Source organism: Marmota flaviventris, chromosome 9 (assembly GCF_047511675.1).
Source record: "Marmota flaviventris isolate mMarFla1 chromosome 9, mMarFla1.hap1, whole genome shotgun sequence".
In the NCBI taxonomy this organism is placed as follows: Eukaryota; Metazoa; Chordata; class Mammalia; order Rodentia; family Sciuridae; genus Marmota; species Marmota flaviventris.
The window spans coordinates 106,364,563-106,392,117 of record NC_092506.1 but is presented as its reverse complement, the minus strand read 5'-3'; the positions used below and the strand labels follow the sequence as shown (position 1 = coordinate 106,392,117).

Below are 27,555 nucleotides of genomic sequence, written 5' to 3'. Positions count from 1 at the left end.
CTCTCAAATGGTTGCACTGCCACCCAGCTGTCTCTTCGGACCAGATGTAGACATTGCCAAAAGGCAGTAGAGGAATCAAAACTCTTGATACTCTGTTTCCTCTTTACCTGACCTTGGCCTGGGTGATCTTAACCTTGTCTTCTTTGTCCCCATTCTCACAAGCAGCATTATAGTAAAAAACAGAAAGAAAAGCAAAGTGCTTTTCAGTCACACAAAGCTAAGTTTATTGCATCAACTCTCGTTTATCCATCTGCCTTGAAATCAGCTCTGTGGCATGGATATTCCAAACCAGAGAATGACAGAACAGTCTTTGCTTTTGGAAAAACACTATATTTTTAAAAGTTTTCTTTTTGACACAGCAGATTCCCTTTTAGTTTTCTTTTTTATTCAAGTGAATATTAAAGTTTTACCTCTCTCCCTAAACTTGTAATATCTATTAGCTAAATAGACCACAAGGAACCTGGGTATCCAGAAGAAGAAAACTTGAAATATAACCTTCCCTTTGAGATCCATAGGTATACAACAATAGCTGTTTGCAGAGACTAAAGATCTTCTTAATCTTATATTTTCATAGAGAGGGGTAACAGATAAAATGAGAGAAATAAAAATAATAATCTTCTACATTGAGCATTTCCTGGGTTCCAACAATTGAATGAATTTGACTTTCCATTCAAACAACTTTTGAGTCTCCACTCTTACATGCACTGCTTGTGCATAAGGAGTATCACATTGATGAAGATCCAGATTTCTCTGGGGAATGACTTATTAGAGAACCAAACATGTGCATATGTGCTTATAAGACACATTAGAAATGAGCAATGGGATGGGAGTCAGATAAAATCTGCATGCTCAGAAGAGAAGTTAACTTCCTTGCTGGACAATCACTGATGATATATAGGAAGTGGCATTGGAAGTGGAGCCAAGTCATAGAACAAAGGCTAAGGTTTGTATGCATTTAGAAAATCATCCATTGCACATGGAACACATGGTTATAAGGGGATAAGGGAAGATCAGGTAGGTAAAGCAGGTCAGAATCAGATTCTGGAGAGCCTTGGATTAGAGGATAAGAAGTCTGGTCTTTATTCTGCTGGTGGTGAAACCAATTAAATATTTGTGTGCAGGAGAATTCCATGATGGAACCTTTGATTTGGAAAAAAAAGTGTCACAGATGTTTGATAAGAATTTGGAAAAGGTTACCAGTTCGGGGCCAGGTGAGAAAGTAATATCTTCTCATTCTGCTCTCATGGCAAAAACCACTGGCCTATCCCGACCCCTGGTATTGCAGGTTAGAGCCCTGGCTGAGGGCCTTCTGTGGGCATTAATTTAATGGCATGCCAGTGGCATTTACTCATAAAACCAAAAAGCCATTGGGGCCAGAAATAGGGGTTTTGGTTACTTCCCCAGACAGGATGCAGTTTGGGTGATTATACACATGATTCATCGAGGTCGGGAAACAAATCCTCCATAAACACACAGCCCTCCCCTCCAAGCCCAGTGACTCATGGCTTTTTCAGTTTGATCCATGGAAGGCTCTGGAGTCCCGGCAGAATTTGAAGTGTGATGTTAAATCATAAATCTTTAGCATTCACAGTTACAAGAGAAACATTTCTATTCATTTTTTCAATTGTTCAAACAATAAGCATTTATTGAATTCCTACTCTTGTAGGCAAAAAGAATATGGGGCTATATAAAACACAGTTTCTTCTCTAAAATATCCCCCAGTATAGTTGGTAAAACAGATATAACATGAACGATAGGAAGAGTATCCCATAAGTATTATAATAGAGAAATGCAAAGTACTGAAGGGTCAGAGGAGAACCTATCACTGCTTTTGGAGAGGTGGGATGACATTGGAATTGGGTCGCAAATAATAGCCCGGAAGGGAGATCAGTCAAATACAGCAAGAAGATCAGGGGTAGGGAGGAGGGAGGAAAAGGGAAGGTACTGAGGAAGAAGATGGATTAAATTATATTATGTTCACATACAAATATGACATAATGAATCCATCTATTATGTATAACTATAATGCCCCAATAAAAACCTTTATGGGTACAGTAAAAAGAGAATAGCTACTTATCACTCTTTATTTTTTAATTCAACAAATAATTACTGAACACCTACTGTGTGCCAGGCACTATCCTGGATGTGAGATTTCTGGAACTTATATTCTATTGAGAGGACCTAGATATTGAACATAGATGGGAAGTAACCAAACAAATATCTTCCCTTGGAGGGTTTACATTCTTATAAAGGAAATTTTCAGAGAACAGCAACTAGCATCTTATTTCAAGGAAGAATAATGTATGCAAAAAAAAGTAGATGAAGCATTAATCTAGCTCCTTGGGAAAGAATGGAGAAAGAAACCTCAGGTTTGAGAGCACCCAATATGACAAGGGGGGTTATTAACAGACCTGGATGAGGGTGGACACATTGCTCTGCACTCTTTGGCTGGCGTGGATAGACATAAGTGGATACCATTCTTACATGGAGAGTCATAGCACTGAGTCCCCAGACATTGTAACTGCAGCCTCTGTCAGACAAATGAAGTTGGTGATTCAGGGTTTTAAGTACAGTGGTTTGGACTCATTGATAATTTTTCTGTACCTTGAATCTGACTGCACTGCCATGGCTCAGGGCCATGAAGATAAAAATCTTACACCACTGGCCACCTCCTTGCTTAAATAGAATTCAGGTCAAATTCTGTAACAGCCAGCTCTGGCTTGGACTCATACTTGATTGTCATTTTATCGGGTTGTCTAAAATAACCAGGTCATGAGGTGGTTATTGTTATGGTACTCATTGGAATGGGATTTGACCTATATAAAGCAAAAGAACTAGGACAGAAATAGCTCTTCAGCCCATCGCCGTCTTGGAGAAATTCAGAATAAGCAATTGCAGAATCACAGAGCTGGAAGAGGCTCGAGCTGACTTAAGGTGATGCTGGTACCTGCCTCTGGGCAGATATATGCCTGCCTAGAAAGTTAATATAAATTCTAGAACTCATTATTTTAACACATGCTTAAAAACACCTCTATTCTGAAGAGTATAGTTTCCTTCAGGGCAGTAATGCTGCCTAGCCTTGGGCAAAACATCTTTGAACCTCCTATTTTACAGTAGACCTCAGAACCTATAGCATATTCTTTTAATATACTTAGTGGGAGGAAAATGATTGTCTTTGGAAGATGTTTTGTGTTTTCAAAAATCACCAAGTGCCATATCCAATTGGTCTAGCTGGATGAGACCATTTTTTTTTATTAAAACTGAATTTAAATACAGCAGTAAAATTGTGAGCTGATGTTTTTGTTTGCTTCATAACCAGTTCAAAAGGGACTTACCAGAAATTGCAAAAGTAATAAGTATGTATTCTCCCAGAAGGCAATTTGTGGTATATGGGTACTAGGAAGCTATTTCTCACTGTACTTGGTGGGCTACTTCAGGTCAAGGAGCATGCCTGGTTTGTCTCCAAGTACTGACCTACTACAGAAGCAGGTGTGTGTCTGGGTGTATTTGTTGAGTAAATGAAAGAATAATAAGGTCATTATTTTATAGTCATGTCATGAATTCTTTGTCCATTTTGATTTTTTTTTTCACCAATTGTGAATCTCATGATCACCTCTAAACCTTGAGGCTAATTAGATGGCAAATAGCAAGGGAAGCAGTCTTTGGAGGATGGAACAGCTGTTCTGGAAAGTTTTGGTTCTAATAATCCATCATGAGCAGGATGGGAAGATTCAGAATAGGGACTGAAGCCTGCATCTCCATCCTTAAATACAAGGCTTGAACTAGATGATGGGAAGAGGTTCACTTGAGGAATACAACCTGGAGCAGCTGCTTTGTGCCTATGTGAACGTCATGTGGTCAGAGATGTTTCTAAGGTCTTAATGTTCGTCAGGACACATGTGTTTTTAAGGGATGGGAAACTTGATTTAGCTTGAGCTAAAAAAAAAAAAAAAAAAAAACAAACCCTAGGAAGGACTGGGGTATATCAGTCTCCTGAAATTTCCAGAATTTGGACTCTGACTCTTCTTTCCACTTTGTTCTTGGCTTCTCTCTCTCTGGGTCAGCTTTATTCTCTTAGATCTGCTTCCTCCAGGAGGCGGGAGAAGTTTGCAGCACCTCTAGGAAGTCCTCTGAGCCAGCAAAATAAGATAATGCGACAGGCAGCTTCTATTAGAGCCACAAGGCTGGGCGGAGAGAGGGTCAGCTCCCCCAAAGAAAGGTTGCTGTACTGTACAGTCAGACTCGAATAGAGCCCTGCTAGAACCTGCCTTCACCTTTGCCGTCCACTCCCACCCTATTCCTTTCTGCTCTGTGCGCATCATTTGGTATATTTCTGCTTTCCTTTTAAGACCCTGTCCAACTTTGCTTCCTGTGAGGTCTGACTGCCCAGGCAGCACAATCCCTTCCTGTCTTTGCTTTGCACCCAAACCCACCTGTGCCAGCAGAACACAATTTGTCATGGTGCTTACCATGGTTTCCCTACAGGCTTTTTTCTCCCCACCTCATGAGACTGAGATTTCTTCAAGGGTGCTAACTACCTTAGTTGATTTGGTGTTATTTTATTTATATAATTATGTATTTATTAATTGCTGACCGTCTACAGTGAGCTGGATGTTGGGGATTGCAAGAGAAGAGAAGATTCCTGTTCTCAAGGTGATCAAGGGCTAATGGGAAACATGATAAGCAGATATTTGCAGTGCAATAGTGTGATGAATGCTGGGTGCTATGGGAAGACCCAGAAGAGCTCCTCCCTGAAGTAAGGATGCTGAAGCTGGGGGATTCCAAAGGAGGAAAGGGACTGCCCCTGGCCTGTGCTGAGTTCTGCTGAATGTGATTGAGCCTGGTTGCATGGGGACTGGAAAGATGGGCATTCTTTAGGTGAGAACAGCATATAGGGAGGACAGGGAATGCTTGAAATAGCAACATAATCGAAGGCTTGTGCTTGAGTGGGATAGGAAAGAGGCGCATGAAATGATGGGGGGGGGGGGACAAGAGAGTTTCCAATAAAGTACTAATCTGATAGCATGATGTACTTGGTATACTGAAAAAGATTAGGATCACCATGAGCTTATTCTGGAAATCTCTCAGAAAATCTAGGTTTTGATTCACTTCATGAGTTGACAGTGCTAAGTCTGAAATCAGACAGTCTGGGTTTCAGTCTCATTCTGTCAGGTATGAGCTTGGTGATACTTTCTCAATGTCTAATTTCTACATTATAAAAATAAGATATCAACATCCATCTCTCAGAGTTATACAGAAGATAAAATAAGGCATGTAAATGAAAGGACTAAGGAAACTCTAAAGCACTGTACAAGTAAGTTATTCTTTATAGTTACTTATCTGTAAAGCAGATAATTCTTCACAGGAAAATAGGAAAAGATGTACAAATAGATACATGGAAAAGGTGCAATATTTATATTAAAAATGTTAATTTTACATACTGGCTAAAAACTTGGTTAATGCTATTGCAAAATGTGTAACATGCTAAAAAGATGACTACAGGTTTTATATATATCTGACTCTGAGGATGGTAGAAAAATCCCACTTTAGGGTAGGCACTGGGACTCAGCTGAACATGTGACATGCTAGGAATTAAGCATCTTGGGTGTTCAGAGTATAAAATGTTCCCCCCACTAAGCAGAATGTGTTCTTATAGACAGAGATTTTACCTGTGGATTTCCTCTTGTGATAAAATTCTAAACAGGTACAATATGCCCTGCAGTGTCTGTGTTTCCTCCTCTGTACATGGTGATAAACAACGGTGGCATTTTAAATTCACACTCAGATAAGTGGTTGTAGAGAAGAGTGGTTCCTTTATATTCTGTGTGAGTTGGTCTTATACTCTGGTCAGGTGTGGGAGAGGACAGGGAAGTACATCCAAAAGAATGATCTGCAAAAGGAATCTGAACTCTTTTGAGTGCATATCAAAGGTAGTGTATGAAGCATTAAAATGCAATTGACGTGATGTTTTCAGGTTCATGGTGCAGATAAGCTTTTGCTCCACATGTTCCTTCAGTTCTCTTGTGAACAGAACTTCCTGCTTGTCTCCTTCATTCCCCACTGACGCCCGCCCTGAGCTGAACATTATAGGGGTGAATGGCGGCAGCGCCCTTCCATGAGGCTGGCAGTGAAGAGCGTACGATGAGACATTAGAGCTTTGTCACTCACTCTCACTCACTGATGAATCAATGCAGAGAACCTAGACATGGAGACCCAGAACTCCTAGGTATCAGTCATCGTCATGGCCAGTTGGTACTCCTCTGTCTGCAACCATTATTCCATCCACCTGGATCTACCTCTGCCAAACATGTGTAAGGAAGGAGAACCTGGCTCCTTTCATGGAACAGCAGGTCCATGAGATAGGAATACAAGTTTCATAAAATAAGGAGGCATTCAGACAAGTTTAAGAAATTCTGAGTGTATCTCCGTTACAGAAACAAAATGCACTTGAGCAGATCTGAGGTGCATTTGAATTTGGCTTTCCCGAGTTGACTTTACAACTGTTTTAGTTAGTAATACTCATTAGCGTCTTGAACACCTCTTGCTTGCAGATAGTAGGAAAATGCTATTCTTAGAAAAGTCTCAGTAAATAAAAAGAAGGTTGAAGTCCATGCCTGAGGTGAAAGAAAAGTAGGAGATGGCTTAGATAAACTTTGTAAATAGGGAATACATGCTTACTATCCCAAGCCCCTTCTTTATTAACTTGAAGGTCTGGGGGGAGGAGTGCTGAAATAGGCAGTCAACACTTGAGTCCATTCACCCAAAAAAGTTCCAAAATTAAATTTTTAAAAAATTATTATTATTTTTTTAATTCTTCTTCTCCATTAGATTTAATAGATCTCATGGAAAATCCCTTGAAAATGTTGAAACTGAGTCTTCCCCTCCCTTCCCTTTGCCCTTTTGCCTTTTCTTATAAAGAATGAGTATGAATTTAATTTACAACTTTCATAGTTTGTATTTTATGGGACCCTCTGGAAACCTACCAGCCAAGGGAAAAAGTGATTACTAGTAGTTTTAACTGTAATCACAGAAAAATTCTTTCCTTTCTTTCGACCTTTCATTGCTCTGTGATCGTGAGCCATATCTTAAATAGAACCTCCCCAATAAGTGCCAAGATTGTATTTTCTTTCCATGGGCTCTCCAAAGTATTTTTCTCCCTGCCTACAAAATAGTCAGGAAGACATCAAACAATGGGATCCACTCCACTCATCACACATAACATTTTATATTTCCTCTAAGAAGACTTTCTAGATCAGCTTTCTTCTTCCTTAATCACTGCTTCTCCCAGCATCTCTTCAGCATTCATTCAGCTCATAGGGTGTTATTTAAAACATAGCGACACAATTCAGCACCACCAATCTCAGTTCATTCATCTGTGTGTTTTCTCTGCCAACTGGAAATTAAGTTCATTGGAGGCAAGTACAGTGTATTCAATTCTCTCATACTGTCTTTGGAGTCTCACATGCAGTGCTGTGTAGAGTAGGCATGGGTTTATTTGAATTGGTTTAAGAATAATTTACATGGAGTGAATGTGAATTTCCTGGGTTTTTTATCTATCTGATCAGAACATGAATATTAGAGCCTGCTGACCTGAGTTCAGATCCCAGACCAAAAATACCAGTAATCTTCATGCTCTTGATCAGGTTACTTATCTTCTCTTCCGTTTTCTCATGTACATAATGGTGATGTTTTCTCAATGTTTCCTTGTTTTTTAAATATTTTTATTTGAACTTTATAGCTATACATAATAGTGGAACTCTTTGACATATCATACATGCATGTGATACAATTTGCTCCATTTTAATCCCTAGCACTTCCCCTTTCTCTCCCCTCATGTTCCCCTTTCACTACTCTACTGATATTCCATTTTTAATTTTTAAATTGGTGCTTTATAGATATACACAAAAGTGGAGTTCACTGTGATAACATAAGTTGGTCAATTTCTTTCCACAGTTCCTCCCCTTCTCTATCCCACTCAAGTTTCTTTCACTCTTCCACTGTTCTTTCTACTTTCATGGACCCCCACTTTGTTAAATTCCTTATTTCTCTCTAGCTTCCACATATGAGAAAAAACACTAGACCCTTGATTTTCTGAGTCTGTCTTATTTTATTTAGCATGAATTCTCCAATCCCATTCATTTACCAGCAAATGACATAATTTTGCTCCTCTTTATGGCTAAGTAGGACTTCATTGTGTATATATGCTACATTTTCTTTCTTCATTTGTGTGTTGAGGGACATCTAGGCTGGTTCCATAGCCTCATTACTGCTAATTGCCCTGCTATAAATATTGATGTGCCTGCATCATTAGAGTGTGCTGATTTTATTTCTTTTGGGTAAACACCAAGGAATGGGGTAGCTGAGTCCATTCCTAGTCTTTTGAGGAATATGTATCTACCTTTTCTTAAGTTCTAGATGAGCAATAGATACTTAGGTTCTGTTTTCAAATAGTTATGTGTTTGAATCTCATCTCTGCTTTTTTTTATTAGTTCTAATCAGTTATACATGACAGTAGAAAGCTCTTCGATTCATTGTATACAAATGGAGCAGAATTTTTCACTTCTCTGGTTGTGCAAGAAGTCGTGTCACATCATTCACGCAATTATACATGTACTTAGAGTAATGATGTCCATCTCATTTCATCATGTTTCTTACCCCCCTGCCTCCTTAGCACCTCCCCTTTGCCCCATCCAAATTTCCTCCACTCATCCCATGCCTCCCCCCACCCATTATGGATTAGCATCCATTTATCAGAGATAACATTCAGCCCCTGATTTGGGGGGATTAGCTTCTTTCACTTAGCGTGATATTCTCTAATGCCACCCATTTACCTGTAAAGGCCCGAATTTCATTTTCTTTTAATGCTGAATAATATCCCATTGTGTATATGTATCACAGTTTCTTTATCCATTCATCTATTGAAGGGCATTTAGGTTGATTGCATTGTGTGCTGCTATAAACACTGAAGTGGCTGTGTCACTGTAGTATGCTGTTTTTAAGTCCTTTGGGTATAGACAAAGGAGTGGGATAGCTGGGTCATCTCTGCTTCTTACTTGTGACATCATCTTGAGCAAATGGGTTAACCTGTCTGAGCTCACACATTTTCCTGGTGTGTGAGTTGGGGTCCACAGTAGAATTTATCTCATGTGGTAGCTTGGATTAAATGAAATGATGCCAGGAAAACTTAGACACCTGGCAAGCACTCAATATTAACTATTACTATAGAAGGGAATCTAGCATGTCTAATGCCCATGGGCTCAAGTAACTTTTTGTTCTTTCTTCTGCTAATTCCCACCTTTAAAACTGCTACCACAGCAGATGCTTTTTGTAGATCTGTTGGCTAAAGAAATTTAATGTAGAACGCTCACTGCATGAATGGCATTCGGACTGTTTTACCTATCCCTCATGGCACCAGATTTTTTGGAAGGAAAGAGAAGATAACAAGTCATCTGGATTTTAAAAAGCTTATGTTCTCAAAGTGTGGGCTGGAGAGGGTTTTTATTGAAAACAGCCATTTTGTGTCATGTTGATTTCCTCAGGATATGAATCAGAGAGAAAGAAGCGAAGTCTTGTCCCAGGAAGAACGGGAAGGACTGGCAGAGGAGTGTTCACTGGTAAGGCAATCTACACACTTGTCCTTTTCATAATGAGTCATGGTCTATGATACATTTCATAGCAATGTCGATGAGTTTCCAAATCTGGAATTAGACATGCCTGCCAAATAAGGGAGAGAGAAGAAAACAGCTTCATCACCATCTAGTTACCATTCACAGAGTTCTGGAAGTGGAACTTCAAGAAAGTGACTTTCCTAGCACCCCACTTTTAGTCATAGCTTTAAACCCATTAAGAAAGAGAATTAGCTAATCACTTTCAAAAGATCTTCAGCAGAGGAATTCAACAGCGTTTTTCAATAACCAGCTTTAGTGCTCCAGGAAAAATAACAAGTCTTGTCTTCCTAATCTCTTCCCTTCAGTTTTTTTTTTTTTTTTTTTTTTTTTTGTCTGTTGCTGCAAGAGGAGGCTCTCTTCTCTTTTGTCACTCTCGTATAGTCTGACTCAAGCTTGTCTTAAAATGACACTGTAAAAATGTTAAGTTATTAAAGCTTACTTTTAATTTTTCTAACAAGGAAATCCCAACTTACTGACAAAGCTCTCTTATGTCACTTTGTCTAGACTTTAGGTCACTGGGGCAACTGTTCTGAGGATGTTCCCCAGGTATTCTAATAATAGAAACAAAACCACAGCACTTTGTGATATACATTTGGATATCCCCAGTACTTAGTGTCACTAACAGTACATTACAGGTGCTTAAAGTGTTGACTAAATGGATAAATATGGCCATATTTGTATAACTTTTCTTGCTTTATGGAAAACTTTTAACTTCCTCAAAACATCCTGTCTGAGGTTTTTGTTTTTGTTTTGTTTTCTTCTACCTGTCTCCATAACCAAAATTTTACCTTTGGTTAGAAAGACAGTATATGTTAGAGAGGAACCCTGAACTTGGTCTCCAGTTCTCAGTCACATAAAGTTACTGACTTAACCTGAACATTTTCTAAGCAGACCTGCTAGTATTCTGACAGTGTAGACCTCCAAACTCAATCTCACACTCAGTGATGAGGACAAGGGAGAGGGTGCAGGCCAGCTCCAACAAGTCTTTGTGCCATCTAAACCTCATGTTATTGTTTAATTGTAAAATGTAATTTGGTCACAATTAGCTTTTATTCCTTTTTTACATTGGACTCTAATTCCCATCATCTTTCTACAAATTTATCATTTTTCACATTATAGCCCTACATTTTGTTCTGTTATTAAATATTAATAGCATATGATATCCTACATCTTGGTGCCTGGATTAAATGATGGGTATTCAATGTGAGGGCCTAATGATGCAATTCATGCTGCTCTAAGATCTCTTCAATGTAGAAATCAATACTCTTAGGAGTATGTGGAGAATAAGGAATGCTTTTACACTGTTGGTGGGATTGTAAATTAGAACAACCCCAATCTTTATGTAGGTTCTTTATGTAGGTTCCTCAAAAGACCAGGCATAGAGCCACCACATGACCCAGGTACACCACTCCTTGGTATTTATCCTAAAGAACTAAAATCATCATACTACAGTGATACATGCATATCCATGTTTTTAGAAGCACAATTCACAATAGCCAAATTATGGAACCAGCCTTGGTCTCCATCAACGAATGAATGGATAAAGAAAATGTAGCATATGTACACAATGAAGTTTTATGCCATAAAAATGGAATTATGTCATTTGCAGGAACATGGGTAGAACTTGAGACCATTATGTTATGTGAAATAAGTCAAACTCAGAAAGTCAAGGGTCTTATGTTTTCTGTCATATGTGAAAGCTAAAGAGGAAAAAAGAAAAGAAAGGTGTTGTGAGGGAGCAGGGATCTCATGAAAATCATAGGGAGACCAGTAGAAGAAAGAGACGGGGTGGAGGAGGAGTGCTAGGGAGTGATATTAGCCAAATTATATTGTTATATTGTGTGTGTGTGTATGAATGAATAACAACAAATCCTATCATTATGTATAATTATAATGCACCAATAAAAATTTGTAAAGAAAAAAATAAATTAATAATCATTACTATTTCTTTCATTGCATCACTGGAGTTCAAAGTTAGATGAAGGCAGGCATAATTTATCAGGGTAACAGTGTCTCTCACATTGAGCTCTTTAAAGGCAGGAGCAGTGTCAGAAATTTGTAAATTCTTATCCCTAAGGGTTGGCACTGAATGGGTGTTTAATACATGCTTATCACATTGAATTGACATCTATAAGAAACTCTAAAGAATTTGAGACTTGGTCGTGACTTTGTCCATAGTAATATGGCCTTAGGTCACTGTGCTTGGGCTATGTCATCTGTAAAATGAGATCCCTGCGTACTTTAAAAGGAGTAGGAGGAATGTGAGAGTCGTAGGAGATTACACCTTAAGGAAAATCTGTTTTAGACAAGAGGATGCTTTAGCCATTAAGTAAATAATTTACAAACTGACAGGTTTTGTGTGAATAATCAAAGCAAAGGGCTCTTGGTGACCTACTTCTGGATTAAAATTTTTAATTAGTAAGTAATTTTTGACAAATTCCTACAAGTCCCAGCATATGTTTTTCCCTGAGTACACATTCCACTGTGGTCATCTTCACTTTGAAATGGAATTGCAGCTTGAAGACATGTTGAGAAATGGTTTGTTAAAATCTGGATTCATAAATCTCGGCAGGAAGAGCCTAGAGCCAAGCATCTAAGAGCATTGTGAAATTGTTAAATTAGTCTTCTGGAATATGGGAGTAAGTCTTCCACTTTCTCATTAATCTGAGGCAGAATGCCCAGAAAGAGTATTTCACAAAGGTTAGTTAAAGAGAAAAGTCCATTGAGTCATTATTGGGTGCTGGATGACCTAGCAAATAAGTTGCATTTGTCAATGAAAGAAGTCTGTACTTTAGTGTTACCTTGTTACAGAAGTTGTTATGAACTTGCATATGAACAATTTTGCTTCATCAACAATTCACAAACCTAAGTAGGCATCAGAATCACCTGGAGGACTTGAAGAATCACAGATGGCTGAGTACTATCCTCAAAGTTTCTTATATAAGTCTGGAGTGGGATGGAGCCCAACGATTTTCAATTATACCACATTCCCAGGTGGCGCTAATGCTATAGATACAGTGGTCACACGTTGAGAACATTGTGCTTGCTACTCAATTTTCCTTAAGATTTCCAAGACTGGCAAAAATAAACTTTCTGTGGACTGCTACTCTTTCTGAAACTACTTTAATGAAATAAGACTTAGATATCAGTGGCACAAACCACAGGCAAACATCTATGGGTCACAGAGTTTGTGTTGAACTACAATGAACATTAGAAAAAGTCAGAATTATTTTTGTTTTCATCTTTAAATTAATCCTTCAATGTCTTTGTGACTTTGTGGGATACATTAGTATAATCTATTCCAAACATATTCTTGAGCCATCTGAAAATATGTTGACTGAATTTTAAAATAAAAAAAAATGAGGGAAGCTATATCTCCATTTTCTTCCAGGTTGTCATTTTAGGCTGTCATCTCTTTGCCAATGAATGGGCATATATTCAGGTGTCCTGCCTTCTTGCTTTATAATCTAATTAGATACTAGAAAATAATCCTCTGTGAAGCTGTTTTAAGTTAAGTTCTTATTTTACACAGCCACAATGCTATCAATTCACATTCTTTCTTTGGAAGCCCATTTCATTTCATTCAATTCAGCTCAGCACTCGTAACTTCACATGAAAGCACTATTGTAGGGGTTTAGGAAAAGATGTGACCCAGACAGACACCAGTCCCTGCCCTTGCAGAACCTACATTCTAGCAAAGGAAGACACACAATAAACATAATACATAAATCAATATATTATATTCCTGGTAGAGAATGCTATGGGAAAAAGGAAATTAAAGCAGAATAGTGAGGTTCAAAATGGCAGGGGCTAGCTGGCAGGGGAGGGTTGTGTGCCATTTAAAGTTGCCATTTTAAATAGGGGTATCATTTGAACAAAGATCTGAAGGAGGTGAGACCACAAGTGTACACCTGGGGGAGAATGTCACAGACAGAGAATCCAGCCTGTATAAAGGTCCAATGACAAGAATATGCTAGCCCATTAAGGAAGAGCAGGGGTCAGTGTGGCTGAAGGAAAGAATGCAAGGGATAGTATGAGGCCATAGAGAAAACAGAGAGGCAAGGGGAATACCATATAAGACTTTATAGTACACTGAATAAAAGACTTGGGTTTAATATGAGTAGAATGGAATTCACTGCGAGGTATTGAGGAAGAGCTGACTTTTTAAGAAGGATCTCTTGGGAAATTATGTTGACACTAGACTGAAAGAGTCAGAAACTAAGAGACTACTTAGGATTCTATGCCAATAGCCAAAGCAGTAGATGATGTAGCTCAGCCTATGGGTGGTCAATGGTGGTTGTGGTAGAAAGTCATTTGATTTCAGTTTTGTTTTGGAATTATGACTCAACAGAATGTCATGATAGATTGCATGTAGAGTATGAGTGAAAAAATCAGTTTTGGATTTGACAACTGGAAAGATGACATTTGTGTTGATTGAGATGGCTATAGGGAGAGCAGGTTTGTAGGAATTCTGGGATTTTTGGTTTTGAACACACTGAATTTGAAATGACTATTAGACACCTGATTGTAGAGATCAAGTTGGTTGTGAATCATGTGTAGGTGAGGCTTGTAAGGAGAACTGTGTGTTGGGGGGAACTAAAATAAGTGGAGATTTAGGAGTCATCAGTATGTTGGTTTTACAAACTGTGAGGCTAGATAGGATTTTCAAGTGTGTGGCTGTAGATAATTAAGAGAAGAAGACAGGGACTCTCAGCCCTGGGCTTCCCTGGCATTAAAAAGGCAATAAAAAAGAAAGAAACCATCATCAGGGACACCAAAGAGATATCATTGAGGTAGAAGGAAAACTAGGAGGACTCAGAACCCTAAAACCCAAGATAAAGAAGTGTATCAAGTAGAGGGACTTGAAAAACAGTGCCGAATGCTGCCAATAAATCTGGTAAGAGCAAGACTGAAAATGGTTCATTAAATTTCACAACTGGGCATCACGGGTGACCTGAGCAAGAACAAAAGTGACTGTAACAGTGACTGTAACAGGTTTAAGTAGCTTAAGAGAGAATGTTAGCAAGAGAATGAAAACTGAAAAAAGGCCAACTCTTGAGTTTCCTGCAAAAAGAAGCCAAGAAATGGGATGGAAACAAGTGGGAAAGGGAGGGCCAAGCTAGGGGATCTGCTTTGTTGTTGTTGTTGTTGTTTTGGCTAGGACAATTACTATATGATTGCATGCTGATGGGAATGTTCTAAAAGAGAGGAACAGATTAATGTTTTAGGAAAGATAGAAAGAGTTCCTTAAGCAATTTTGTTGGGTTGGCAAATAATGAAAGTGTCTAGTGTCCAAGGGGAAAATTTGGCTTTGGAGAGGAGATAGGATATTTTCATTGATAGTAACTGACATGTCTAAGGTACCCATACTGCTGGTGGGGAATTTAGATGTAATGGTGAGACCATGTATAAAATCCCTTTTGATTCCTTCAGTTTCCCTAGAAGTAGGAAACATCATCTCCTAAAATCTCAAAAAATGATCAAAAGAAAATAAGGGCCAAGCATATGCCTGAACAAATATTTATTAAAAAAATAAAGCAAAGCCAAGCATAATATAGAAAGTATGCCATAATGTTCCATTTCAGGAATTTTTTAAAGGAATCGCTTGACTGAGGTTCTGAAATGGGAATCTCATGTCTTTTCAACTTAAGACCCTTCCTGGTGAATGTTTCTCTATCTCGGGTAGATGTGCTTCATTGCTCCCCTAACCTTCAAGTTTATTCACAATAAGGAGTATTTATAGGGAAAGTTTTTACTTTCCAATTCTATGTGAACCACCGTCTGTACCGTTCTGTAGTTGTTCAACGTGTGTACTTTCCATGAGAATGTTCCTTCAGCTGTCCTTGCTCTTCCTCTCAAGGAGTTCGGTGATCATTACCATCTTCTCGGGGTTGCCAGTTTGGCACTGTGTAGTAATTGGCTGCAGTTCTTCAAGAGTCATAAATAGGAGTTTTGTCTATTCATGACAAGTTTCTAAACTTAAATCAGAGATAGGAAGGACCCATGTGATTTAAGAGAGAGAGAGAGGACCCCTTAATCTAAATTCCTTCTTCTCTGGGGCAAAACAAAACAAACAACAACAGCAAAATCACATTTTGGAGGATTGAAACTATCTTAGTGCTTTGTTGGAACAAAATTTATAAAACACAACTCAGGAAGCCACTGCATGAATGCTTTGCAATGACGATACTTGCCTTAGTTTGAGCTGCTAGAACAAAATGCTGTGAACTGGGTGGTTGATAAGCAATCGTAATTTATTTCTTATGGTTCTGGAGTCTGGAAACCCCAAATCAGGGTTTCACCTGGGTCACATTTGGCTAGAGCCCTCTTCTGGGTCACATACTCTCCACTTGTTACTGTATCCTACGTGGTGGAAAGGGGGCAAGAGAACTCTCTCAGGTTCTGTTCATAACCACACTATTCCCATTCAGGAGGGCTCCACCCTCTTGACCTAGCTTTCCCTCAAAGCTTCCACCTCCTAATGGCATCACTTTGAGGTTTAATATTTCAATAAATGGAGTTCAGATAGGCACAACCTTCAGTCCATTGCAATAATAAAACATAAAAGATAGATATTAAAAAATACGTTTGGAATTCCTTCACAGTGGTGGTCAAGTTAGTTTAAAGCAAAAAGGGAATCATCATAATATTGAACTCATAAGGTGGTAGGGGAAATGAAATGAGATTGTCCATGTAAAATACTTATCACAATTCATGGCTCATGCTAAATGTCCAATAAATTGTTACAACAGGTATAAAGTGAGAAGGTTCCTTTGGAAAGACCAATAAGGTTGTCAAAAATCAGTGGGCTGTTTTCAGCTAGCTGTGTTTGTTTTGGGGGGTGGGCAGGAGAGAAGGGGACTATAGCCAATATGACTTCACTGAGAACCAAGGTTTAACAGCAGAACCACATAAGGGCAAGGTGGACGAGAAACAGTCATTAAGCTCTTATGTGCCAGGCACTAGAGTAAGCATCTTATTATATACACATTTTATTTAGGTCTTATGATAGCCCTGTACAAGAAGTTGTATTAACCCAATTGTATGGATGAAGAAATTGAGTTGAGGAGAAACGATTAAGTGTTACAAAGGGAAAGCTCTCTGCAAATTGTTAAGTAAATTAAAAGACTGACCCTATCTACTAAGCTGCCCATAAAAGAGCAAAATCCTTACCAAGGTCACTGTGGGATTTGATTCCTAAGCCCCTAGTCTTCCTTTCACTATACAGTTATTGAATTGCTCATCTAAATCCAACCCTAACTCAAATGCAAGTTACTGGCTTGGTCAGAATCAAGGAGGAGTTGGCTTACTTTGCTGTTGGTCATGGGACTCAGCTCCTGCTTCTGAACATGCATGGGCAGATGGATGGCTCATTTTTTTGGTACTGACATAGGTCAAGGACAAAGGAAAAGCACACTTTTTGTCTGATAAAAGGGAAGGCTCTTCCCATTCCATAAGACTGAAGTTTAGTTTCCTTGGAACCTGAATGTTTCAAATTCAAATTAGTACTGTTCTGGTTGATTAAAAACAGAACATTCCTGCCTTCTTCCGACAGAAACTCCAAAATGGAAGGGCAGAGAGATTCAGAAAGAGAGAAACAGAGACAGAGAGAGACAGACACATAGACACAGAGAAAGAGAGAGAGTTCAACACAATCTAATTCTTTTCTACTTAAAAGAAAAGAATATCAATTACAAGAATAACTTTCTTTTTTTTTTTTTGAAAGGGGAGAGCCACATTATAGAAGCGTGGTTTTGATCACTCTTTGGAAATTTTTATACCCCTTTTGTTTATGGCAATCAGTTCTAAGCACTGAGCAACTTCATTTATGAATGAAGAACAGATTGGAGGGCAGTACAATTTAAAAAATTTTGTTTTACACCTGAATTTATTCTAGAACAAGAAAATCAACACAAGCATTTTGAAAACCTAACAGAGAAATGGCAAATCTCTAATTCTTAATCCTTTTATTGATGTTGTTTTATTTTGTTTTGTTTTTGCCTTAAGCTGTGAAAAGATAAACTCTTCACTCAGCCTGTACTTGGCCTCCTGAAATAGAAAAAATGACACCAGGGTATACAATTTTTATTTTCCTTTCCTTTCTATAACCTGGGACAGGGGTAGGGTGGAATGGGGAGTTTTCAGGAAGGAAAGGGAGAAAATGAACACCTAAGTTTCCGTTATGAGTTTATTATGAAAATATCTATGTACAAATATATGAAAGATTAACTCACCCAAACCACCATGCCTCTACCCCTGGCCACACACACAGTGAAAAAGTTGTTCATCCATGTCCTCAAAGACCAGTTTAGAACAGGAGAGGTTTAGGGACATTTCAGAACAGAACTTAAGGTCTACAAGAGTAGCTAAAGATAGAAATTAGCTACTAAGAAGAACTGTGATTTTCTTCCTCCCCAAAGAATTTAAAAAATCTGCTTAGCATCCATCTTGGATAACCTAACTGCTCCTCCATCCAGAGACAGGCATCTGCACTAATGATTCTCCAGGGCCCAGAGATTCAGCCAAAATCTTTCCTCCGCTCCATCTTGGGATTTGTTTATACAATGTATGCGTGTTATACTTTATGCTACAAGTGACTGTGAAGTTTTGCTTGTTCCACAATTTCTCATTGCCCATTGGCCAGCTCACCCGTTCCCTTTGGCTTATTGTAAAAGGGCAGAAATCCCTCGAGAGAGGGAGAGACACCAGGAAGAGGGCAGAGACCCAACCAGCTTCCTGCGGCTTCCTGCAACTCCATCTGAGGAGTTCGTGACTCATCCTCAAGTTCCATCACCCCCAAGCAACTTCTGTCACACCACAGCCCCCCAAACGCAGGGCTGTACATTTTCTTTAGTGGTGCAATCTTGTTCTGAGATTACAGGGAGTTTTATTAGAGTTCTTTCAACAAACTCTTAATTGTCACTGCCCCTTGGTAAGTGCTGAGTCACTCCCAAAGCCTCGCAGCATTCCATGGACACCTCATCCTTTCTTTGCTTTTCTTTTTTCTTCCTTCTTCCTTTTCTTTTTCTTTCTTTCTTTCTTCTTCTTCTCCTCCTCCTCCTCCTCCTCCTCCTCCTCCTCCTCCTCCTCCTTCTTCTTCTTCTTTTCTTTTTAAACAGCCTCCTTATTTTTTTCCCCAACAGACTTGTCTTTGGAAAAAATTGAGAAGAGCCGGTAAACTTGGTTTCCACACTCCTGCTCCTTAGGTGAGTGTCATTTATATTTCTAACTTTTATGCAAGGGTCACTGAAGAGTATTTCCCCAAGTTTCTATTGAAGAACTACCTCATTTGATCTTTGCAATGCAGGCACTCTTTTAGAATTAAGCACTGAAAATTTTGATGACACTTCCATGCTTCTTGTAAAATTCATCTTTGGGGCAATTTTACGGTGTGTATTTTCCCCTTGAACGTTTGAAAGAGCTGGATTTCCGTCTCCTTGCAGAGCATTCTAGCAGCTGTGTCTCATTTGCTTTGCAAGGGCATTTGAAGAAATTGCTATTTTGGAAATGGCTTAACATATGGGATAATTGTTTTAAAGCACTTTACAGTTTGCATTGTTCTTTTCCATTATTTTAGCCAGACATTTCTCATAGACACCTAGGAAATATCATCTGCATTTTTCAGGAAGGGCAATAGAAGTACTGAAGAAATAACATAGCAGATTGGCAAGACAATATATCTTACTTTTGAATTAATCAACAGATTACAATCTCTTTCTTCAGATCCTTTAATACCTACGGCCAGAAAGCCTGTACCTTTTGACCTAAATAGGTAGACAGACACACGTGCTGTGCTTCACAGGCACGTGTGTTCTGGTCAGCCTTAGGTCTGCTCTAACAAAGAGCTTTCTCAGCACTTAGACATTGGGGTCCTGTTTGTACAGGGACACCAGCTAGCTGCTTTTATTATTTAATGTGGCAGGTGGCTATAAGCACTGCTTTTAGAATCAAATTGCTTGGGCTTAAATCCAAACTCCAACCTTACCAAGTGTGTACTGGTGAATTAATTAACCGCCCTCAGCCTCATTTTTCTTTCCTTTGAAATGGGAGCAATAGTTGTTTCTTCAAGGAATTATTATTGTGAAGTTTAATGGCCCAAATCCAGTACTAAGGCATGCAGTAATACCCTGGTAAATGTTAGCTTTTACCATATTGTGGTTTAAAAGGTGGTCACCTGGTCATTTTTCCTGAGGTTTATTTAAGTTGACTTGTTTCATAAAATAGAAGCAGTCAGGATGAGGGATAGTTAGTGATCTTCTGGATTTCCATTACGAATTTATTATGAAAATATCTGTGTGCAAATATGTGAAGGGTTTACTTCCCCACCCTGAACCCTTCTCAGTAGTGAAAAAAGTTGTTCATCCACGTCCTCAAAGGCCAGTTTAGAACTAGAGAGGTTTAGGAAAGTTTCAGCATAGAGCTAGAAGCATAGCTAAAGATAGAAAAAACCAAGAAGAATTGTGATTTTTCTTTCTCCTTAAAGAAATTAGAAGGATAAACAGACGTTATACCTGTTTCCTCTGCTTTGAAAACTATGACAATTATAACATCTCAGTCACTCTACTCCCTCAAAACACAAAGTGGCAATGTTGCTCTTCCTGAATAACATGTGATGAAGACAAAGACCCCATTCACGCCTGTGGTTTTCAAGCTAGCACTTTGGAATGGTAGTGCACCAACAGGCAAATGATGACATGGGTTTTCTTCAAGTTCAAGGTGAAATTAAGGTGTAGAAGAAGTTGCAGGGATCTGTCTAGTTGTAAACAGGGTCTTGTTGGACCCCAGAGGACTCAGTCCCATATCTCTAATTTGTATTTGGGGAAACTACAGTAGAGAAGAGCAAAATGCTGCTCTCCGTTTACCCAACAAAGTGATTCTAGGCTCTGCTAGGTACTGAAATGTGTGGTCCTTATAAATGGGGAATTATAATATATTTGGGATGATGGGGTTATTCCGTATTTGCCTGGCGAATTCACATGGCAAGTGTTATATCCTGGGAAAGTCCAAGGGGGGGCAGTCACCCTAAATACATGCTACTCTTATTGTTCACCGTAGACCTAACATGCCTTGATATTTCATGAATTGAAGAGTATAGTCAATTCTGAATACCTAAGGTTCAAAAATAGTTCTTTAAATCATTGGAAGAAAACTTCTTAGAAATATGGAATGTGACTAGAAAATCCTAATAGCTATTCTATGTGTCATAATGTAATGGAAATCACCCAATATATTCAATATAATCACCCAATATATTCATACAGAACCTTTAGGACAAGTGCATTCAGGTAATAATGAAGACAGATGGCATTGGAAAGAAAGATCTCATTTGGATCATTTTTACATCCAGAAAAGTTCTGTTTTGTACTCAAGGTGTATTTTGAAAGTGACTGTCACTTACAACACACTGATAAGTGCTTTGTCTTAGAAAACTTCAAAGTGAAACAAAGTAGTCTGGGAAGATGATATTACTGACCATCTATCTACTTGGCATAAAAATAAGTGTACAACAAAGAATAACAGCAGGTCACTGGGAATTAGCTTGAGGTAGCATTTGGTATTCCAAGGATGTGCAGAACTATTAACCAATGAGCACACTTGGGAATTAGGACAGCTTCCAAAAAAACAATTCCTTTAGTTTGCTTTCATGTCATACAGTGATTGCACTGGAGTGGAACTTCAAAATGTATAAGCATGCATTTGTTTGAAAATTCAAAAGTTTCTTGATTGACTTATTTGTGCTTTACCTAGAGGCATCTAACCAGAATCCAAGCCAATGTACGCCCTATAAATGCCAAAGCAGAGCGTCTCATAGACACGCATAGCAAAGATAAATAAAACATGTGCAGAATGTATTAGTAAGAGCTTAAAAACAAGCCAATTTTTGATCAAACTCGCTGACTTCTATTAGTAGACAGAAATAATATTTATTTTTAAAAAACAGACCTTTAAAACATAATAGTTCATTTTGTGCTTGGCTTTTAAAAACAGAACATGTAAACCTCTGAGAAAATGTTAAGGGGCTTAAAGACCCTCTGTACATGTCACACACTTTTCTTTATCTATCCTACAGGACCTACTGCAGCCCTAGGCACATGCTGGAGACTTAGTGAAATTTTATTGAATGTTCTTTGTATTACTAACGATTCAGTGTGACATCACGAAACTAAAGTGAGCAGGGCATGGCCCGCCATTCCACATTCAACTTTTCCCCAAGGAATGAACTACTTTACCTCTCAGACAGAAGCAAAGAACTCATTCAAAAAGCAGAGCTGAAGGCTGTTGCAGTTATTGTTGTTTATATTTCCCTGGACAGAGGAGTAATTATGTTGGCTTCAAAGGCCTTTTCTTCCACCTTCCATCTTGGCATGCTGGTGCAGGAAGAAGCTTCCTTCTATTCCTACATCATACAAATGGAAACTCGGAGGAGGAAACTAGCCAAGGTCATAGAGTCAAGCCTTTTCAGATATTTGTTAAGCCTAATATCATTTTCCCAAACTGCACCAAACAGAGCTGTAGGTATTTTCTTGGCCCTTTTTCTGGTTGAGGTGAAACCTTCTTCCCTGTGCTCTCTCTACCACCAATGGTTATCTCAATCCTACCACTCCTTAAACAATGCTATCTCCTTCTGTAGCTTTCAGCAAACACTCTACCTCCACTCTGAAGTCTCAAGCAATGAGAATCTTCTAGGTGACCCAAAGTGCTTTATAAACAGGGATGTGAGGGCCATTCCTGCATTTCCCCTTAGGCTAGCCGCTGCCTTTAGTACAGAGAGGCCCAACTCCAGGCTTGGACTGATTCCTCTTGGGCTTCAGTAATGTGAGTGAAGGCTTTGCTTTATGGTTAATTTAGTTGGTGATGAGAGCAAACTGAAATTTGTGAGGAGAGACATAAACTGGAGAGAACCGAGATCATAGCTTGAACAGAACCTCCAAGAAGACAGATTGCCTGTGGCTCAGAGCATCATCTGCCCTGCCCCCACTCCCCACAATAAAAATGCAGACAGAAAGTAGAAAAATGACAGTCTCCTTCGAGGTGCATGTGAGGGCACAAAGATTTTTCAGAACTCAGCCCCACAGAGAGGAAATCTGCTTGATATTTATTCAGGCCCCTTCCTTTTAAATCTTGATTACCCTTGGCTCTGCTAGGTGCTGAAATTTATGCACCAGCGGCAGGTGATTCTTATGTAAGAATGGAATGTTGGGTGTGATAAATTTGGTCTTGAGCAATCTCAGCTCAGTTGCTGCAGATGGCAGTGTCATGATGACAGAGTTAGAGAGCAGTGACCTGCTGGGCTGTGGGCTGTCTGTGAAATGGCTACTCAGTTTGGGACTGTCTGAGCCAATTCCTTTGGCCTCAAGGTCATGACCAAGGTGCATAGCCTTACTGTAGGGTGCTATGATTCTAGCAACCTTTCTTCTTCCTAACTTAGATACATCCTCTAAAGGATGCTGCAAGAATCAGGTTGGAATTTGTATTCTTTAACAATATCTTTACAATTTGGGATCTCCATTATGACTAATCCTGTTAAGAATCAAATCTATGATTTTAAATACTTGCTTACATTAGAGACTTTGTGTCAGCTGGGTTGTTTTGGCTAAGGAGACATTTCTATGCCCAACGCCCCAGTCAAGTCCTCTCTGTGATCTGGAGACCTTGAGTAACAACCTTCAGGCTACAGATTCATAGCTTTAGTTTTAAGAAGTTTGAAAATCTCCAAAACATTCACACACAAAATTGTGAACATATAGGCTTTTTTCCAAGGAGAGGAATTATAGCTTTCATAACGTTGTGATAGGAGTCTAAGATTCAACAAAAAGTAAGAATCCCTATTTTGGTGATCACTTTGTTTTCTTTCAGCCATTTCCTGCTTTGAATGTTAGGCTGAACTCGATCCGAGGTTAGCAACATAGGCTGAGCATTGGAGTCAGCCTGTTGATCCTGGCTTGGATCCTGGCTCTGGTTTCCTCACTGTGTGAGCTTGGATGTGTCATTCTTCTTTGTCAGACATCCTTCTTTAGAAAATTGATAAAATAGGAAGAAAGATTACCTGTTTCATTATGCTACTATGGAAATTAAATGAGAATATTATATGTATATAAAATAGATATCTTCTGCTGTTCCTGGCATTTGGGAAGCATTCTATAAACAGTAGTTAATAGTGGTAGGAGTCACCTCGAACTCACATCCCTGAAGCATGTAGGCTGAAGCTCAGTGCTGTGTTCTTCCTTTCTGCATCTTTGCATTTTCTCCTGCCTTGGTATATATGCTGAGTTATTAGCTACTATTGCATATTCCTCATAAGCATCAAGGTATTTTAACAACCACTCTTAAGAAATGTCATAATCCCATCCTTCCATCTATCTCTTTTGGGCAAAAAAAGTGATAATAACTGGCACCAGACTCCTGGTGTCCCATTCTATAAGAATTAGTTTTTTATACTATATTTTATACTATTCTATAATTATTTAGTTTTTAAAAAACATATTTTATGCATACATATTTAGCTAGGGACATTTTTTAACTTTATTTTTAATAACCTTCTTCTTTTCCTAGCAGGTAGTAAGTACTCATAGATACTTGCATAGGATGAATTAAAAAGAAACTCTAACTTAATCAGGGATGTATGCATGAGAACATCGCTATCTTACTCTTATTGTCCATTCATCCTTCTCTCTCTTTCCCTCCCTCCCTCTCTCTCCAGTGCTAGGGATTGAACCCAGGGTCTCGTGCATGCTAGGCAAGTGCTGCACCACTGAGATACATTCCCAGTCCCCAAACACCATTCATTTCTTCAAACAGCTCTTCAAACATGACTTGTCTTAGAAACTATGAGAAAGGATGGCTTTATTTGAGGACATTCATCATCTTGCTATTAATGTGCTTCCTTTCTACTTGGGTTTCAGGCAAAGAATATCCAATCTGAGACTCTTTTTGAATCAAAATTTCCATAGCAAGTGTAAAATCATCTTAAATAGGGAATTCCATTTTCTTTACAGAGGATACTTCAGTGAGATTGGCTAAAAACAATTTTTTTTTGAAGAGAGAATGCATTAAGAATGAAAAATTTAAGTTTGTGAAATATTATGAAAGCTAAATGTGATGTGCTGAAAAAACATTACAGCAGGTTTTACTGTAAAATCTGTATCTCAGCTATATCAGAAAATAATATTCAAGGGAATATAATAATTCTTTCCATGTGTGCATTTCTGTTGATCTAGTTCATTGTCTAATCTGCTGAATTTACCAAATAAATATTTATTGGATAGATGGAGTCATGATATATTTATGTTATAGTAAAAGTAACATTATTTATATTTTATTTATAATATGCCAATAAAGAAAATGCAGTAGTTCCCCATGTAATGTGTTTATGAACATATTTCTGAGGCTCAGTTGACTGACAAACCACTAAAAGAAAGTGCCTTCTATATCTGTTTTCTATAACAAGTAGAAATTTTAGAGAATATGAGTTGTGAAGCTTTCAAATGAGCCTTTGTGAGTGTGTGTAAATTGCTGTTTAGTTTGTTAGCAGTTGAGTTTGCAATTACCTCCATTCAAATAGAACAATTCTCTAGAAGCCCACAGCAGCCTTTTGGATGTATACCTTTTCTCTTTCTTCCAATCTTGCCTTTTGTAATTGAAATCACAAGCAAAATCAGAATGGCATCAGCTTACCTGGCTCAGGGATATCAGATCAAGTCAGGGCAGCAGTGTGTGTTCCTCTTGTACCAGTAGCAGGACTCACCTGAAAAGTTAGGGTGGAGAAGAATGGCCATGAACTAGGAGAGTTGCCTAGAGCTGCCACCTTCCTCTTGAGCCATCACTGAACTGGGCATTGACATCCAGGAGTAAGTGTTCATGTGCAAGAAGCACAGGGAGGTCACACAGACAAACAAGAATGAAGCAAAGACATGGTCCCCTAAAGGGGCTGTGTCATTCTTCTTTCCTCTACCGCTACTCCCAAGTGTTTTCTCCATACTGTAGTTCTGATGTGTGTCTCATGGCAAATACAAACATAGCACTGGTATTTCTTATCTTGTCTTGCTATTAGGAAATGAGAAAACATAATCCACATATATTGGGCACTTATGAGTGACAGGTAACTTTACTTGCTTTCCAACTTAATGGATTTCAGATGGGAAAGAGTATGGGAAAGAGTATGAGAAAATTAAGCAACTTTTCCTGAACTACCACCTGGTAGGACTGGGTTCATAACCCTTGATTGTCTTCCACTGTGTTTCTTCATGGTGACCCTCATCAGAGAGAAAATTCTGACGTACGGGATGAAAAGGGCTGCTTACTGAGAAGAATCATTCCGTTTGAAGATTTGCTTTCTTGTTTCCACACACCCCTTTTGTTTACAAGCTGACACAAATAGACACTCATATGCACATCCTCATATGTGAGCTCACAGCCTCTCCCATTTCAAAAACCAAAGCTCCCCACTTTCTTATACATGTTAAGACATATGAAAATAACTTATGTGTGATGCCAAGGTCAGAGAGGTCAGACTAAATCTGAACACGGGCATTTGAGTCTGTCAAATGAGTCAGTCAAATGAGTATGTTGAGGGATTTGGACTGATGGTTGTCAATATCACTATGCACAGAAGATGTCTGTTTGCTACACCAAAATTTTCCAACACATTAAACCATTAGTTTGAAGAGTGACTAATATCCTAGATCCATTGGTCTTTGTAAGAAGTTTCTTGCTGCAGGATCAGATGAGTTTTGTTGAACATTCTTTAGTCTCCTCTTTCCTTCTCTTTCCCTGTCCACCCACTGTCTACTCCGTGCTTCCTCAGCATCTCTGTGAGAGGTGGTATTCTCTCCTTGCCCATTGGTACTGTCCACGCTGGCAACCACTTCGGCATCATCCACCTTCCCCACTGGAGTGAGAATTCCATGCAGACCTCTTTTCTCACACATGTGTAATCTATCTTCAAGTCACTGTTCCCGAGTATAATGACTGGTACAAATGAGACATTCAATAAGTACTTGTTGAATGAATTCAGGGTAAGATGAATAGAAAAGCACATTCATTTATTTTGCTGCATGTTTGACTTCATTGAAACATTTGGATTTTTATCTTGAATTTCATTTATTCATAGTGCTTCTCTCTCTTCCCCAGTCAATATTGAGTGACTGTCCTTTAATGCCTCAGGCATTGCTCTAGGTGCCAGAAGGTGTGAGACTTGGTCCCTTCTCCCCTGGGACATCCAGAGTGAGCTGTACCTATCAAGTTGGTTCTGAGACAGTCTACCATGCTTGATGAATCACCACCGCTGTGAGTGGAGCCTTGAAGTGGCCCTTAGTGGGAGGATGCAGAGGAGGAAGACATTTTCCTCATTCTTGAGGCTGTCACAGCTCAGAAGGAAGCGAACAAATAAATGCATGAAATACATAATAATAAATGTATGCCTCGCAAAAGAAAACAGTGAGAAACAGTAGGAATGGCTGGGGATTTTTGTAGAGGTAAAACAATAGTTGTTCTTTTATATGGAATCCCCTGTGTTTTCTCAGCTAATATACAATTTATTTAACAAATATTTTTTTCTGTACTTCTGTATGTTCAGCGCTGTGCAAAGGCTGGGCACATGCCAATAAACAAGAAATGCGTGAGACCTGCTTACACAGAAGGCACAAGATAAGGCACAAGTGTCTGCCTCATGGGTGAGAGTGAAAGTGCATGGAATGAGCAGAAGTGAGACTGACAGGAAGTAGAGTCAGGGCCAGTAGGAAAGAGAGAGAGAGACCAAATCTAAGAGCTTCTGGTCAGTCCCCTGCTCCTGGCTCCACGGATTCCAAATGTGGCAGCTGTAACTTAAGGAATTTTAACTTTCTCCCTTAGAAATTTTTACAAGGAAAGCTCTATATTTTTGAGGTGA

General features: G+C 38.9%; 1 long non-coding RNA gene across 2 annotated transcripts in view; it reads left to right on the top strand.

The window, feature by feature from the left end:
- The window catches only part of LOC139706907 (uncharacterized), a 257,770-nt gene that overhangs the window by 157,110 nt on the left and 73,105 nt on the right, over nt 1-27,555 (top strand). For both annotated transcript variants that reach the window (XR_011708613.1, XR_011708614.1), the window contains exon 4: nt 18,812-18,874. This is a non-coding gene — a long non-coding RNA (uncharacterized lncRNA). The remainder of the gene's footprint in view (nt 1-18,811; nt 18,875-27,555) is intronic.